This window comes from Sapajus apella, unplaced genomic scaffold, assembly GCF_009761245.1.
Source record: "Sapajus apella isolate SASKATOON/1434 unplaced genomic scaffold, GSC_monkey_1.0 scaffold81, whole genome shotgun sequence".
NCBI classification, from domain to species: Eukaryota; Metazoa; Chordata; class Mammalia; order Primates; family Cebidae; genus Sapajus; species Sapajus apella.
In genome coordinates, this window is record NW_022437021.1 from 8,259,822 (window position 1) to 8,277,391 (window position 17,570).

Below are 17,570 nucleotides of genomic sequence, written 5' to 3' on the forward strand. Positions count from 1 at the left end.
TAGATTAGAGTTGTAATATAGCTATAGATAGTTAATATAGCTATAGATGGTTACACATAGAAAACTTTACAGATATGAGTATATACATGGGTTAGTACATACACATACATCTCCTTGTTCTGTTCACTGAGAGGGTACAGAAGCAATGACACACAGAAAGCAAGGAACATACCTAGTGTCCAGATATCACTTTCTCATTGCTTTTATCTAATAAAAGGAACCAGGGCTCCTTGGAGAAATTGTTGATTCTAAGACTATGGCAAAAAAAAAAAAATTGTTTAAGATGAGCCCAAAGCCAGAAAAATAAGAAAGTACTCACATACAAAAATGAGAGTGGTAAGTCAAAGAGTTACAGGAACCAATGGAAAGAGCTTCCAATGGCCAACCTGGAACAATTTGAGCAATAAAATTAACAGTATTAAATTATAACCCAAAACATAAACTTAATATAATTAATCCATACTGATAATAACAAATAGTTGAACAAATAAATAAATGGAGAAGAACAGACAAATTTCTCATGCAGAAGAATTCCAAATAATGTTTGTAGATAATCTACTTTCAAGGAGGGGGAGCATAACTCCCCACTGCTTTTAGTATGGGCTGCATGCACTGGCTTTCTTCCAAAGCATATGATATGGAAAGGAATAAATTAAAAAGTAGCTTTTCAGTGTAGATACCTAGCAAACACGATCTCAGCCAGTAATCAAGGTCAATGTGAACAGAGATAAGTCATGCAGATGGAATGTACCCTTGAGATGATGTGATGAGAATGATTCCTAACCTTTGTGGTCTTCCCCTCTAAGGACCAATAATCCCAGGCTAATAATAAGATAAGTATCAAACAAATACAAATTGAGAAACATTCTGCAAAACAACTGGCAAGTACTCCTTAAAACTGTCAAGATTACCAAAAACAAAAAATGTCTAAGAAATTGTCACAACATAGAAGCTCCATGACAGTGTGACAATTAAATGTAACACGGTACCGTGGGTGGGATCCTAAATAGAAAAAACACTTAGAGGAAAAATCTAGAGAAATTTGAATAAAGTATGAACTTTAAATGTAAATAATATACCAGTATTGGTTCATCAATTGTAACAAGCTTAATATATGATGTTAATAATAGAGGAAAGCAGGTGTGGGGTCTACAGGAGCTCTCTGTACTATCTTCATGATAATTCTGTAAGCTTAAATCTATTCTGAAATTAAAAGCTTGTTTTTTTTTTTTAAGAAAAGGAGATTGGAAGATACATTTCAGAGAAAATGGAAGATACATTTCAGGATATGGGAGCCAAAACAACATTATTATTAAAAATAAGATATTAAGAGGCAATTTTTAAATTCAACTTTTATTTTATTCTCAAGGAGTACATGTGCAGATTTATTACATGGGTAAATTGCATGTTGCTGAGGTTCAATGTATGAATGATCCTGTCATTTGGGTAGCGCGCATAGTAACCAACAGGTAGGTTTTTCACCCTCACTCCCCTATGTCCACTAATAGTCCCAAGTTTCTCTATTCCATCTTCATATCCATGTATAATTTTATCTGTTTATTTCTTCTGGAAATGGATCAGTTCCATATCTGATTATTCCCTTGGGACCTAATCAGTGCCAGAATCTTTAACTGATAATAAATAACTGACTTGAGTAAGTTCCCTAAACTCACCAAGTCTCCTATTCCTTTTCTATAAAATAACAGTACTACAAAACAAAGCATTATGAATTAGATGAGGTGGTTCATTTAGTGCACTTCTGCAGTGCCTGACATATAGTAAGGCTTCAAAAACTTTATTAATATTCCCCCAAGTACCAATGATAAATTGTGATGACGATTATTACTATTCAGGAGTGAGCGTTTTGGAGACAATATACATTCTGTTGTAAACTATTTCCCCTCTTTACTCTCACAATCTTCTATGAAATCCTACCTCTTCCTATTTTGTTTCTGAGACCCAAGGACCTCTGTATTTTTCTTTTTATTTAGTTTTACTTCCTAAATCACATTCATTTTTTTCCTCCTTTATTCCTTTATTTTTCCAATATTAAGATCATTTTGATTACTCTATTTTTATAAATCATGCCACCAATATTCCAGGCCTGAAACCTCAAACTAATCTTTTAATCTTCTATCTTCTTCCTCAATCCAATTAACCAACATCCCCCTGCCAAAAATGGTCCTTTAAATCTCTCTCACATCTGTCCTTTCTCTATTTCATCACAAGCTTTTGAGTTTTTAAAACTCATTTCTTTTTAGCTGTTATTACATCCGATCTGACTTTCTTGTTTTCCATGTCTCCTCATACTGGACTCTTTCCCTTTAATACAACAACATGTAAGTATTTCATTGAATCAGCTGGACTGAGTAGGATAAAAGAAGAAAATAGCTTTATTCTTTCTTCCATTCAACCTTCAAAAAGCTCATGAACTAATTTCTTCAGTGCATCTGCCACAAGTTTCAGGCAGTTCGTCTCAATTTTCTAGGCCCTTTTGATCACAAACAGTCTCAATCTGTTTACAGATTGACAGATATGTCATCTTTAGTATGTGGTTCACCACCACAATTTACACACCATCGCTTTCCTTGTCCTATCCCCCTGCCCCAGATAGGGAATTCATCAGGCTTGGGCCTGCAATAGGGTGGGAGACTTTTTGCTCCCCATTCCCCATTCACCTTCTTCCCCACTCCTGGCTATTCTGACTGACACCTTGAGGGACAGTACTGGGAGAAAATGTAATTAGAGAGAACGCAGCAGTATCACAGGGCTGATGAGGAGTTCCTATTTCTGGATGTAATGAATGCACGAGTACAGTTTTGTTTCAACTCATTTCTTCTTTGAAAAGCACTTTTGGGGTTTGGTTTGTTTTTGTTTTTGTTTTCTTAATTTTCTCTAATAAGACCTCTGACTGCAGTTCCCAGGACACATTCCATGTAATTGCCTCATGGAAGGTGACAGATAACACGCAGGTACCTTTTTCCAGAGAAATCTTCTCTCTCTCTCTAGTCTCTCCCATTTCACGCATTTAAAAGGTGGAAGTGGGAGCTCACAGACACTGGCAGCGGTAGGTTTCCAGTCTGCTGGCATGCTCAGTGCACGATCCAAAGCAGGTGTTTGACCCGTATCAAGTCATTCTCAATTTGCACTGAAATTAAGATTTTTTTTTCATTTTTACATCTTTCAGATAAGCTTTGTCAACTCACACTTTTATTTTAAAAAACATTATCAAATGCTCATAAAGAGCATGGGCTGTTTTTTATAAATTTAAGCTTATTAATTTAAAGCCCTCTCTAATATTTCCTGATCTATTTCCTCTACTTAGCTAATCCAAAAATTCTTTGCTCTCCCAAATTTAATTATTGTTTTCTAAATTTTTGTCTTATTGCATCACCATCTCCATCCTAATCTCTTCCCTGTCAGGATTCTTTGCTGGAAAAGCAAATCCCTGTCAGGATTCTTTTGTAGGCAACTGAAACTAAATTCACTTAATTCACACAGAAAATGAATTATTTAGAAGGATATTGGAGAGTTTACAGAATCAACTAGAAAGCTGGAGAACTGTTGGAAAGAAACTACAAAAGGGAGAAAGCTCAGATTCTTTTCTAACCATGATCTGTTGAAGAGGCCCCCAACTTAATCAAGCACTCATCATTATAACACTGGGCTCTCAACTGCTCTTCAGCTACAGCAAATAATCTCTCTCCCTGGCCTGCCTGTTGGCTTCACTTCCACAAGATTTAGTCTTAGGCAGGGGCTCACATTTAGCCAAGGCTAAATCGCTTGCCCACGACTCAAAAACCATGAGGCAAAAGAAAGTAATTTAGCATCAGATATAAGTCAAATATGACACGGTCTTTGGGTTGCATTGAGGTGGATGATTGAGTGCAGCCACCCCACAGCTGCTGAGCCCTGTGTTGCCTCCCATGGAAGCCTGGGCCCCCTGTGGAACTTTCTCCCTCTGTCTCATATTCATGCCCACCAATGAAAATGCTAATACTCCAGACACCCAACTTAACAGATTCAACAACAAGGAAAAAGACGGTACAGAAATGAGGCATCACAGAATAGACATCAAAGTGGAGTTGTGGAAAGCTAAGAAGGAGAAGTGTAAGCTATTTCCTGATGATGCTACCTCTCCACTGCAGGAGAACTGCAACATCCAGCGTACTGTAAATTGGTCTGCTGATGACATTGTCAAAGGCATAAATAAAAACAATATGGAAAGTCGGCTCCAAGCTACTCAAGCTGCCAGGAAACCACCTTCTAGAGAAAACCAGCTCCCCATAGACAACATAATCAAGGCTGGTTGATTCCAACATTTCTCTCCTTCTTTGGAAGAACTGATTGTAGTCCCATTCACTTTGGATCTGCTTGGACACTGACTAACTTTGCTTCTGGGACATCAGAACAGACCAAGGCTGTGTTAGGCAGAGGTGCCAACCCAGCATTCATTTCTCTGTTGGCATCTCCCCAAGCTCACATCAGTGAACAAACTGTATGAGCTCTAGGAAACATTGCAGCTGATGGTTCCATTTTCTGAGACTTGGTTATCCATTACAGTGCTGTGAACTCACTGTTGGCTCTTCTTGCAGTTCCTGATATGTCATCTTTAGTATGTGGTTGCTTACATAATCTTACCTGGACACTTTCAAATCTTTACCACAATAAAAATACTTGCACCCCCTTTAGATTCTGTTGAACAAATTCTTCCTACCTTAGTTTGGTCCCTGTATCATGACAATCCAGAAATACTAGCAGATACTTGCTGAGCTATTTCCTACCTTTCTGATGATCCAAATGAATGAACTGACATGGTCATGAAAACATGCCATATTTTGCCCCAACTTTTGAAGTCTCTAGGAGCTTCCAAATTGCTAATTGTGACTCCAGCACTAAGAACATTCCCAATGTTCCCATTGGGAACATTGCCACTGGTACAGATAAACAGACTCAGGTTGTGATCAATGCAGAAGCACTTACCGTCTTTCCCAGCCTGCTAATCCACCCAAAAACTAAGAGTCGAACATCACAGCTGGCCATCAGGACCAGATACAGCAAGTTGTGAATTATGAATTAGTTCCATTCTTTATCAGTTTTCTCTCTAAGACAGATTTTAAGACAAAAAATGGAATCTGTATGGGCCATAACCAACTGTACCAATGGTAGAACAATTGAACAGACTGTATACCTCGTTCATTGTGGCATAATAGAACCACTGATGAACCTCTTAACTGCAAGAAATACCAGGATTATTTTGGTTATCCTGAATGCTGTTTCAAATATCTTTCAGGCTGCTGAAAAACGAGGTGAAACCAAGAAAGCTAGTATGAGTAAAGATGTAGAGGCTTAGAAAAAATTGAAGCTCTACAAAACCATGAAAATGAGTCTGTGTGTAAGACTTTATTAAGCTTCATTAAGAAGTATTTCTCTGTAGAGAAAGAAGAAGATCAAAATGTTGTGCCAGAAACTACCTCTGAAGGCTGTACCTTCCAAGTTCAGGATGGGACTTTTGGGACCTTTAACTTTTAGATCATGTAACTGAGGCATAAAGTTATGTACTATGTTTGGTATAAGTTTGCATTACTTCTCTGCTAAGAGCTCTTTTTAAATGGGGTTTCTTATTGTAGCATTTTTTATGCTGAACTTAAACAGTTCCAAATTGTACACACTGTATGAAGTTTGTCTTCTAAATGGGTTTCTTATTTCTATGTGGAATTTCATATCTGTGAATAAAGTCCACCCTTTTCTTTACATCATAAAAAAAGAAAGAAGTCAAATTTATTGTGTCTGTGTGTGTTCTGAAAACGGTTTGAAGTCAGTTTATAGAGATATTGATTAGCTTATACAGAGTCTATATAGAGATATACAGAATTTTACATATTTAGTATACTTAATATTAAAAATAAAATAATTAAGCAGAAAAAATATCTAAGCTCATAGTAAAGTTATGGCATTCATATTTCTACCCAAATAGGTGTTCATATTTTAAATCTGAACTATCACTAAAAATTATGTTAATTTTATCCTAATTCCAACCTGTCCATACTAAATATAACTTATACATTGATGCACTCCATTATATTTCTAATTCAGAAACCAGATTGTTAGATTATGCTTGATTTTTTGTACCATCTTGTTCTGCTATTAGAGGTTGGGCAGATGACAAGATAGGTTAAGATGGTCAAATCTCAACTCGAAGAGCCTCATGTCTAAACAATCAGCTTATACCCCTAACACAATGCCACAACTGATCAAGATTTGTTGTGGGTAGAGACTTAAGGCAAAAATTAATGAAGTTGAGAACAATTAAGATACTTTTGTCAAACTGCTGGCAAACAAGTGGTATACAGTGGATGCCCATGTTAATTTTAACTTACTTTTCACTTCCAGAATTACTTGCTGCTAATTCTAATCAGAAATAGCTGTCACTAAAGAATATGAGACTGCCAAAATCTCTGTGTAACCATATGAAAACTTCAGATCCTGCCTGATATTAGCATGACTGTCCTCAAGTGCTTGTGCTGCATCTCCAAACCCTCACAAGCTGCCTGCTTGTTCTAGAGCCATCTTGACCTTAAATAGCCCCATGCTGCAGGCAAACAATGGTGCCTCAATCCCTGTGTTCTCTTAAGAATATGTTAATGTGCTTTCATTATTCATTTCATCCTGGTAAAGTGAGGGGTGGCTTTTCTTACAAAAACAAAACAAAGAACAACAACAACAACAACAAAAAGTCTGGAGTGTTTTTTAGCTAGAAAGTTCCCCTTCAGATACAGGTTCAGTCAAATGTACCCACTGGTTACTTATATCCTTTTTGGTGACCTCTACTGACTGAAAACATATTTTTGGTTCACTGAGACTGTTTAAGCTCCCATAGTCAAATCACCCTTCATTCCCAGTGTTACATAGTAGCTTCATATGTAGTTCCTGGTGTGGAAGGGATGTCTCCCAACACACTCGTTCAAAAGGACAAGGCCTCCATTCATTCAACAAATATTTATTGAATGAGTACTGTGTGCCAAACACTGGATATTTGGTGATGAATTAAAAATAACAAAACCCCATGTTTTCATAGATTTTTACATTCTCGTGGGGAGAAAAAGGTAATAAACAAAATAAATCGATAAGCCACTCTCTGGATCTATGTCAGACTATTTCAACTACACTGTTGCTTGAGGACACCAAGATTACAGTGTCCACTGACTTCTGGCTGGTTGAGATCCTATTGCTACAAATTTTCTCCGCTACTTTTCCTTCTTGCTGTGTATAGCTGCTCCAGGGTTTTTCTTTGCTATTACTCACAATTCCAGAAATGTCTACAATTTAATGAGTTTCTGCTAAAAACAGTCCTACTCCCAGTAAGGCCCATTAAACACACAAAGGTATAATAATTGGAAAAGAAGCATTGTTAATTATATTTCAAGAAGAAGTAAGGTGAGAATGTATAATATTTATGAAATGTTTATGACGTCATCATAAACTATGATGAACGATAATAAATGCAGCAGCTGTTTCCTTCACCAATTCACTGCTCAACTGTTTTAACTGGCAATTCAGGTTTTAATATTTTCACTCTTTACCTTTTTATGAAACCTGTTGGCCTAGTGATACACTAATCAATCTTCATAAAAAAAATCTCATTACATAGCCAGTTAAATACAATAAATCATACATTCAATATGTAAAAAGATAACACACATTATTGAAACAACTTTATTAGAAATGAAAGTATGAAACTTTATTGAGTACTGTGAATCTGGTGGGTGTGAAGACTATAAGCTCTGAGCTCAAAAGCTAAATTTTTAATTTGGCTCTTTTTGAAGTGATGGAGTTTGTCTGTTTTAACGCCTCTGGTGTGAAGATAAGTTTTGCAGAATTAGAGATAAGTTAACATTGCTTTGAAAGTATTTGCACTTTATCTTTTTGATAAGTGTCTTTTAAGAACAATGAAGAGATTTATTTCTGTCAAGTACTAGTGAAAATATTATGAGTGTTCTCAGCTGCTTTGGTATTTTATCAAAGGGATGGTGTATATGTGGCAGTTGCAGTCTGAAACATGGGATACTAGATAAAGTTTGGCAAGCAATAGAGAGAGTAGAGCAGGAAGCGGAGAAGAAGAGATGATAAATCCTCCAATTGTCTTTTTCTTTTTTTTTTTTTTTTTTTTTTTTTGGGACGGAGTTTCGCTCTTGTTACCCAGGCTGGAGTGCAATGGCGCGATCTCGGCTCACCGCAACCTCCGCCTCCTGGGTTCAGGCAATTCCCCTGCCTCAGCCTCCAGAGTAGCTGGGATTACAGGCAAGTGCCACCATGCCCAGCTGATTTTTTGTATTTTTAGTAGAGACGGGGTTTCACCGAGTTGACCAGGATGGTCTTGATCTCTTGACCTCATGATCCACCCGCCTCGGCCTCCCAAAGTGCTGGGATTACAGGCGTGAGCCACCGCGCCCGGCCCCAATTGTCTTTTTCTAATGGACTACATATTAAGAAAAATCAAACCAAGCATATCTGTAAGAGAATGCCAATTAACGAAATCATTGACTATGGTGCTTTTTGTACTTCTGTGAAGAGCAGCTATTTTTTAGATTATCATTCTGTATCATGATCAGTGAGTTTGCTAATGGACACTCTCTTACAGATATGGTTAGTTTGCTTTATTGAAAATGTTGGCTTTTTATAAAATGTAAATTTACCCTTGCAGTTAAATTAAATACTTACTGACTTATGTTAGAGAAATTGGTAATGACCAGTTGACTATTTAGGAGTTGAAAACAGAAGGGTTATATGCCATTCAAAACAAAAGACTTGTTCATTTTTTTTTTTTTTTTAGTACTAATCTTCAAAACACAATGACACTTTACCTAAGTCAACACTCTTCACACTGTTGTCTATGACGGTTTGCTATTGGTCTATATAAGTAAAGAAACTAAGTAGAAGGGTTTCTAAATCTTTAGAGCTATTTAACAGTGCAATTTAATACCTGTTTAATAAAAAATAGGAGCTTTTAAACTTACTGTATTTCATTTTTCTAGTTATTTATTCTCACTAGTTTACAAATAGATTTGTCCGCAACATAAGAAGTTTTTCTTTTTTTAAATGCACCTTCACCAAAGATAGAAAACAAAATAGAAGACAGTAGGTATGGAGAAATGGAGGTTCATTTTGTTTTCTTTATTTGCAAAGGATGAGTATTTGGAAATATTCTGCAATAGAGGTTAAGACAACTTCTTAGAGGATCTTATCTTCCTTTTATTTCCTTTATTTCCCCTTTGCTTTCAAGTGTAAGTAATTTGCTCTAGCATTGATTTGATTGGGTCAGATATATTGCTTTCAGGGTCTTCAGTGAAGCAAACTTTTTTCTACTTTACTTCATTTGTTCATTATCTCAACAAATTTCCTTTAAATTTTTGACATACACACAAATTTTTAACAGCAGCTTTATACCTTAACTAGAGCCAATTTTATATCCTTGGTAATATAGTAGTAATTTGTTGCTTATCTTTTTTACTCCCGCCATAGATTTATCCATACTCAATGAGTGTCAGTTGCAGAATGTGGCCTTTGTCAAGCTTTCTTTTCATAGACTTTCAGTGGTTTAGAATTAGAAACAATGGAAACATTCTTGTAATCACAAAACTATACTCTCTCTGCTATCACATCAACTTAATGACAGAAGCAAATACTTATGCATGTTTAGATTTCTCCCCTTCTTCACCCTGTGCATTACCACAGCTGCCTATAGATGATAGGGATATGCAAAAATATTCAAGGAGCAAAGAAACCAAACAAGTAAGGAAAGCTCTCTATTTTCAGTCCCATGAAATAATCAAGTTATTCACCTTAGGAACAAATTCCTGTTGTAGTGATGACAACTGAAAATTAGATTTCTAACAGACTAGAAAAATACCCTCAAACAGCAGATTCTGACATATAGAAATTCATTTTAAAACCTGCTAGTAGGTTAGTGTTTTTTTTTTTTTTCCTATTTTGTTTAAAACTGTTACAGGTTAGTGTATTAGACTGTTTTCACACTGCTGATAAATACATACCCAAGACTGGGAAGAAAAAGAGGTTTAATTGGATTTATAGTTCCACCTGGCTGAGGAGGCCTCAGAATCATGGCAGGAGGAAAAAGACACTTTTTATATGGTGGCAGCAAGAGATAATAAGAAGAAAAAGCATAAACCCTTGGTAAACCCATCAGATCTCATGAGACTTACTGACTATCACAAGAATAGCATGGGAAAGACTGGCTCTCATGATTCAATTCCCTTCCCCTGGTAGGTAATTCCCACAATACATGGTAATTCTGGGAGATACAATTCAAGTTGAGATTTGGGTGGGAACACAGTCAAACCATATCATTCCAGCCCGGCCTCTCCAAATCTCATGTCCTCACATTTCAAACCAATCATGCATTCCCCTACAGCCCCCAAAAGCCTTAATAACTCATTTCAGCATTAACCCAAAAATCCACTGTCCACAGCTTTATCTGAGACAAAGCCAGTCCCTTCTGCCTAGGAGCCTGTAAAATTGAAAGCAAGCTAGTTACTTCCTAGATACAATGGGGGTACAGGTATTGGGCAAATATAGCCATTCCAAATGGGAGAAATAGGCCAAAACAAAGGGGTTACAGGCCCCATTGAATTAAAAAATCCAGTGGGACAGCCAAATTTTAAAGCTCCAAAATGATCTCCTTTGACTCCAGGTCTCACATCCAGGTCACGCTGATGCAAAAGGTGGATTCCCATGGTCTTGGGAAGCTCTGCCCTTGTGGCTTTGCAAGTTACAGGCTCCCTGCTGAATGCCTTCATGGGCGGGCATTGGGTATCTGTGGCTTTTCCAGGTGCATGGTGGAAGCTGCCAGTGAATCCACCATGCTGGGGTCTGGAAGACAGTGGCCCTCTTCTCACCTCCCCTAGACAGTGCCCCAGTAGGGACTCTGTGTAAGGTCTCCGACCCCACATTTCCCTTCTGCACTGCCCTAGCTGAGGCTCTCCATGAGGACCCTGACCTGCAGTAAACTTTTGTCTGGACATTCAGGAGTTTCCATACATCTTCTGAAATCCAGGCGGAGGTTCCTAAACCTCAATGTTTGACTTCTATGCACCTGCAGGCTCAACACCACATGGAAGCTGCCAAGGCTTGGGGCTTCCACCTTCTGAAGCCACAGACAGAGCTGTACATCGGCCCCTTTCAGCCACGGCTGGAGTGGCTGTGACAGAGGGCACCAGGTTTCTAGACAGCACACAGCGCAGGGACCTAGAGCCCAGCCCATGAAACCACTTTTTCCTCATGGGCCTCTGGTTCCATGAAGGTCTCTGACATGCCCTAATGATATTTTCCCCATGGTCTTGGAGATTAACATTAGGGTCCTTGCTAATTATGTGAATTTCTGCTGCCAGTTTGAATTTCTTCTCCAAAAAAAAGAGGGATTTTTGTTTTCTACTGCATTATCAAGCTGCTAATTTTCTCAACTTTTATGCTGTTTTTCTTTTAAAGCGGAATGCTTTTAACAGCACCCAAGTCACCTTTTGAATGTTTCGCTGCTTAGAAATTTCTTCCACCAAATACCCTAAATCATCTCTCTCAAGTTCAAAATTCCACAAATCTCTAGGGCAGGGTCAAAATGCTACTAGCCTCTTTGCTTAAACATAACAAGAGCCACCTTTGCTCCAGTTCCCAACAAGTTCCTCATCTCCATCTGAGACCTCCTCAGCCTGGACCTTATTGTTCATATCACTATAAGCATTTTTTTTTTCAAAGCATTCAACGAGTCTATAGGAGGTTCCAAACCTTCCTACATTTTTCTCTCTTCTGAGCTCTCCAAACTGTTCCAATCTCTGCCTGTTATCCAGTTCTAAAGTTGTTTCCCCATTTGGAGGTATCTTTTCAGCCAAGCCCCACTCTATTGGTATCAATTTACTGTATTCATTTGTTTTCACACTGCCTAAAGACATACACAAGACTGGGAAGAAAAAGAGGTTTAATAGGACTTACAGTTCCACGTAGCTGGGGATGCCTGAGACTCATGGCAGGATGCAAAATGTACTTCTTATATAGTGGCAGCAAGAGAAAATGAGAGAGAAGCAAAAGCAGAAACCCCTGATAAACCAATCACAACTCGTGAGACTTATTCGCTATCATGAGACTAGCACAGGAAAGTCCGGCTCCCATGCTGCAATTACCTCCCCTTGGGTTCCTCCTACAACACATGGTAATTCTGGGAGATACAACTCAAGTTCAGATTTGAGTGGGGACACAACCAAACCGTATCAGTTAGCCTTACCACTGAGCAGAGAAAGAAATTGTCTTCGAGATATAATTAAAGAGGCTCCTAAAAGGCAATTCTTGAAATGCATTCAAAAGCCAAGATAAATTGACAGATAGATGTAAGGATAGATAAGAAGTTGTGTGATTAAGCAAATACAGCAAATATTAATTGTAGAATTTAGGTAGTGGGACTATGGGTGTTCACTATACAATCTTTTCAACTTTTCTGCATGTCTGAAATATTTTCATGATAAATGATTTGGTGGGAAAAAGGCAATTTTTCCTCCCTGGCCCCAAAAGTATCTCCCCAGGCCCAAATGTATCTTTCCAAAGCTCTGTCAGGCCTTCTGAAATCCCCCATTAAACACTGTAAGTCTTGTTAGATTTCACAGTATCTTTCTTTTGAAATGCATACTCAGACAGGATATAAAAAACATTGAAAAATATTGTTAGAAGAAAGATTATGATTAATCAACAACTTATATAGCCAATATAGGTATTATTTTAATTCTTCAGATAACTTTTTAAAATTAGGCATAACTTTTGGTGTCAAGATCATGTTTTTAGTAACAGTAGCTCCTTGGGTTCTGTAATTTAACAACAACCACAACACCATTGATTTTACTAATGTATTGATGAATTTGGGGTAATAGAAGAAAAGAAATGAAAAGAAAGCTCCCAAAATAAACATTCTGAATACTTATTTAAGAAAGAGAATAATACTTTCCTCATCTTTCCATCATAATACAATTACTTACCTTATTAGAGAAAACCTTAGACGACCCTGTCCTGTCTTCCATTGAATGTCAGAATTTTGGTTTTGGTTTGTTTGTTTTTGTTTTGTTTTGTTAGAGACAGAGTCTTGCTCTGTTATCTAGACTGGAGTGCAGTGGTGCAATCTCAGCTCGCTGCAACCTCTGTCTCCCAGGTTCAAGTAATTTACCTGCCTTAGCCTCTCAAATAGCTGGGACTACAGAAGTACACCACCATACCTGGTTAATGTTTGTATTTTTAGTAGACATGGGTTTCACCATGTTGGCCAGGCTGGTTTCGAACTCCTGACCTCAAGTGATTCACCCGTCTCAGCCTCCCAAAGTTCTGGGATTACAAGCCTGAGGCATTGTGCCTGGCATATCAGCATTTTGGAAACATTCAACTCAATATCTTGCTACTGGGCAATCATAATAAAGCCAAGTATTAATTCTTAAGATGAAAGAATTATAGTCATACAGTGTTTCCTCTATCTATATCTCAAATCATAGAGAACTGTAAGTGACTTTAAGTAAAGGAGCAAAAGGATCATTGTTGTGTGACAAAATAACACTTTGATTTGGGAGATAAAACGTCATATCTTTGGCTTATCCTTGTATAACTGAGATAGAAAACGGATTCTGAAGTCCACAGCTCTTTGAGTTGGGTATCTTGCAAAGCCCATCCCATTCTATCTGAACATACTCCTTTAAGTTCCTCAATACATAGCATTATCCAGAAATCTATATAAAAATAAGTATCAGAGTGATTATGTAACTTGTGTAAAACTACACAGCTAAACAGTGGAGGAATGATGCTCAAACAGAACTGTTTGAGATTTTAAAAAGTTCTTGCACTCTGCACTGTTATGATATAAACTCAAGGTAAGCATTGATGAGAAGAGCAGCTTTCACCTGTAAAGAGAATAACATTGTTGTGCATAACAGTATCTAGAGATAGCATTAAGACATCCCATGGATGGGGTATCAAGAGAGCCTGAAGCACAATAAAAGATAAAGCATCAGAAGCAGTGAAAGTACAAAGGAAGAAAACTAAGAAGGCATCAAAAGTAACTTCACATTTTCCCATTTTGCTAACCCTATGCATAATTTCAGTTATGTCCATAATAGTAATAACATATAGTGTGGTTTTCCCATGACAGTTTATACCTGTTATCCTGCATAATTATTAGCAAAAATATTTTGTTTAGATTATAATTTATATGTTCATTCTATTTAGACTAGAAAGATGTATATTAGCAAATGATTCATTAGAGAAAAAAATGTATCTTATGAGAAGGATCTCCTTTAAGTTGGATATAATCATAATTAAATAGTAACAAAAAGTATTTTATGCAGCTATCATTTTAGTCACTGTAACTCATTGGCTTCTACTTTTTAGTAAATCAATCCAACTAGAATGACTGTTTTATAAAGAATCCTTGAGCTCATAGAAATATTGTTATTTCTGGTCTGGGCACATTGCCCACATTCACAGGTAAGTGTTCTCCATCTATCACATTTACATCATTATGGAAATGCCAATTCTATGTTTAGTATGAATTTTCACGTATGCTTTCAAATATGAAATAAAGTCTGTTTAGAGAATGGAAACTACTACTTCTGATTCTTAGAGTTTAGTCCCCAATTTACTTTGTATTTATATCTTAATTTATATATGTGGTAAAATGAATGATGACAATATTTTTAAAAATAAAATGGGCTAAAAAATACTTAACTGCCTGCAAAAGCTAGATAAAATGTCTAAGTTTGTTGAGATGTTATATAGTTACAGTTTATAAGTCACACTTTGTCAAACTGCTACACAAAAGTATGTTACCCACATCATGAAAAAGAAGTCTTTGGGCAGAGTTCAAAGTAAATTCTGATTGTGCATATCAAGTCATTGATAAACCTAAGAGAGGAAATTGGGAAATACAGGTACATATCTCCCTAAGAGATCTCTGTAACAACTGGAGTCTTTCTTGTCAACTTCAGATCATGAATTAACTACGCCACCTTGGACACATCATCTCACTTCACTAGAGCTGTTCCTTCATTTATAGAATTAAGGTTTCTGATTTAAGGTTTTTCTAGCTGTAAAATTATAGGAAAAAAAAATCTGACCACAGTTTGAAAAAATAAATTATTCTTCTATCTTAAGATTTTTGAATCCTGAATACAAGAAATCAGTATGACTGTAGGACATACCGAAGTTTAATGTGCATCAAACACTGTGCACAGTGTTTGATGTGATAAGCAGTGTTGTGTGATACTCTCTTTATGTTGTGGTCTTTGATTCTTAAATAATCTGTGTAGGACTGAGGAGGAATGCCATACCTGAGAACAAGATACTAATACAGGAGTTAAGAAGAAATCACTTAGGCAGATAGTAAGGGTATGGAGGTCTTCAGGAAGGCTTTCTTTTTAACAAAAAGCAATCCCAAATAATTTTCTAACAGAGAGCAGACTGTAAAGTCCAGCTGAAGACACAGACAAGCAAGCTGGGAGCTTGCACGGTGAATGCTGGAAGAAACTAGAGACTAGTCATGTTCAAGATGGCAGCTCCATCTTCCCTCTCTGCCAGCCACCTCTGCAATAAGGAGCAGACAAGATGGCACTGGCCAAAAAGAAAGCTCATTTGCATAATAAGACTAGGGCAGAGAGACCGGCCTTCCCCACACACTAGGTAAACGTCATACCTGATCAAACCAATCCATGAGACCTACCTAAATCAGACACCCCCTCCTCAAACTGGACAATAAAATCTGGCACATCTGCAGCCAACTGGTCTTTTCCACTGAGAAGAACCCTTTCTCTATATAGAAAGAGCTGCTTTTCTTTCTCTTTTCTTCTGCTTATCAAACCTCCACTTGTAAACTCATGTGTGTTCATGCCCTAAATTTTTCTGGTGGGAGACGGCAAACCCTGTGTATATACCACAGACAAAGTACCCACATCATTTGGGGAACCTCATCCAAGATACCAACGTACCACATTCATTGAAACAGTGAGCAGAGGAGCAGATTCCAATTTTGTCCCTTCAGGGCTCTCAGCCTCCATTTTAGAACCAAATCAGATCAATAATGGGCATCCGTTAGCCAGTTTAAAACACAGTTAGCATGGCTGTCATTCTTAAGGCCTTTCATGTGAGGCTTGCTGGGGAGGACATGGAGAATCTCTCAATACCCACAGGTTGCTGGGCATATAGACCATATTTGAACCAGCTTCCATTCATGAAGTACTTTGCTGTTGCAGGGGGCTGGAAGAAGTTTTGGAGCAACTGAGGATTTCTGGCTGCAGCTACCCCCCAGCGTTATCCAAAGGTTCCTGGACTGATCCCAGCCTGCGACCACCCAATAAGGTGTCAGCAACAGGCTCTCCAACTTTCCTATCATAATTTCCTCCTTTCCTATCCACAACCACCATATCTTCTGTCCTCTCTGCGTATGCTATGTGCAGGAAGTTTTACAGTTCAGGGAAGTAATCTTGTTTGGCAAGATCAGGGAATGTCATAGTAATCAGAGATATAACTCAAGGGAAGGTATCTTTGTGATATTCTAGGAACAGAGGATCCCCCCTCCCACAGTAAGTGTCACTCTTTGCCCTTGGTCTGGAGAGCACATGGCATTTCAAGTCAACAGCACAACCTAGTGGAATAGGGATCCTCTCCATGAGGCACGCTGTGGGTCCTTTACCAAAACACTCTAGCTTCCCAATTCTCTTCCTTTTTTGCACCTCTCTACTAGAAATCAGGTTTCATGTTGCTTCTATAAACAGGAAAATTCTGCCTTCAACAACTAGAAGTAAAATGGCCTCCAAAGCCAAATTTTAGTCTTGATACTGTCCCATCACCAGGAAAATAGCCATTTGGTCCCTATGTTCTTTCAAGGCACCTATTTTGCTTCCAAGTAGAATGGTACTTAATTAGTAATGGGATTTTAAGTTCAGAAGTTAACCAGAACCATTCTAAGGGTAAACACTTTAGCACAGGTTGTAATAGCAGTATACAGAGTTCAAACTAGCATACTACCTCCATTATAGAGGGAAGTGAAACAGTTACCCAGACGCAACTGTCACACAGTCTCTCCAAATATTCTTTTTTTTTTTTTCTGAGGAGCCAGACAAGTCACAGAAGTCTAAGAAGTCAAAGGGAAATCACAGGCAGAGGATTAGAATCACATGGGTGAGTATGACTAATCCCAATCTCCAATCCTCTGGTTCCATGGCTGGGGGTCATGACTGCAGCCATGGGCAGCACATTCAACAATGTACTGTTTCCCAGGAACTATGGAGAAAAAAAAAAAAAAAGCAGTGGAGGACACCCCCACTGTCTTCCCATCCACCTTGGGTCACACCAAAAGGAGACTAAAGGGACACCTTTTTCTCACTTTTCTTTCTAAATAAGTAAGACACCACCTTCGCCCCTTTGGAGTGCATTCTGAAGCAGAAGGACTCCTTTGACCCTGAGACTTTGAAGAAAAAGCAGTTCATTTTCTTTTACACAAGGGTATGTCCTTCTTATGCTCTTGAACCCCTGGCTTT

General features: G+C 37.9%; 1 pseudogene; it reads left to right on the forward strand.

The window, feature by feature from the left end:
• Positions 1-3,974: 3,974 nt before the first annotated feature.
• LOC116533359 lies at positions 3,975-5,550 on the forward strand (annotated as a pseudogene).
• The last annotated feature ends 12,020 nt before the right edge of the window (positions 5,551-17,570 follow it).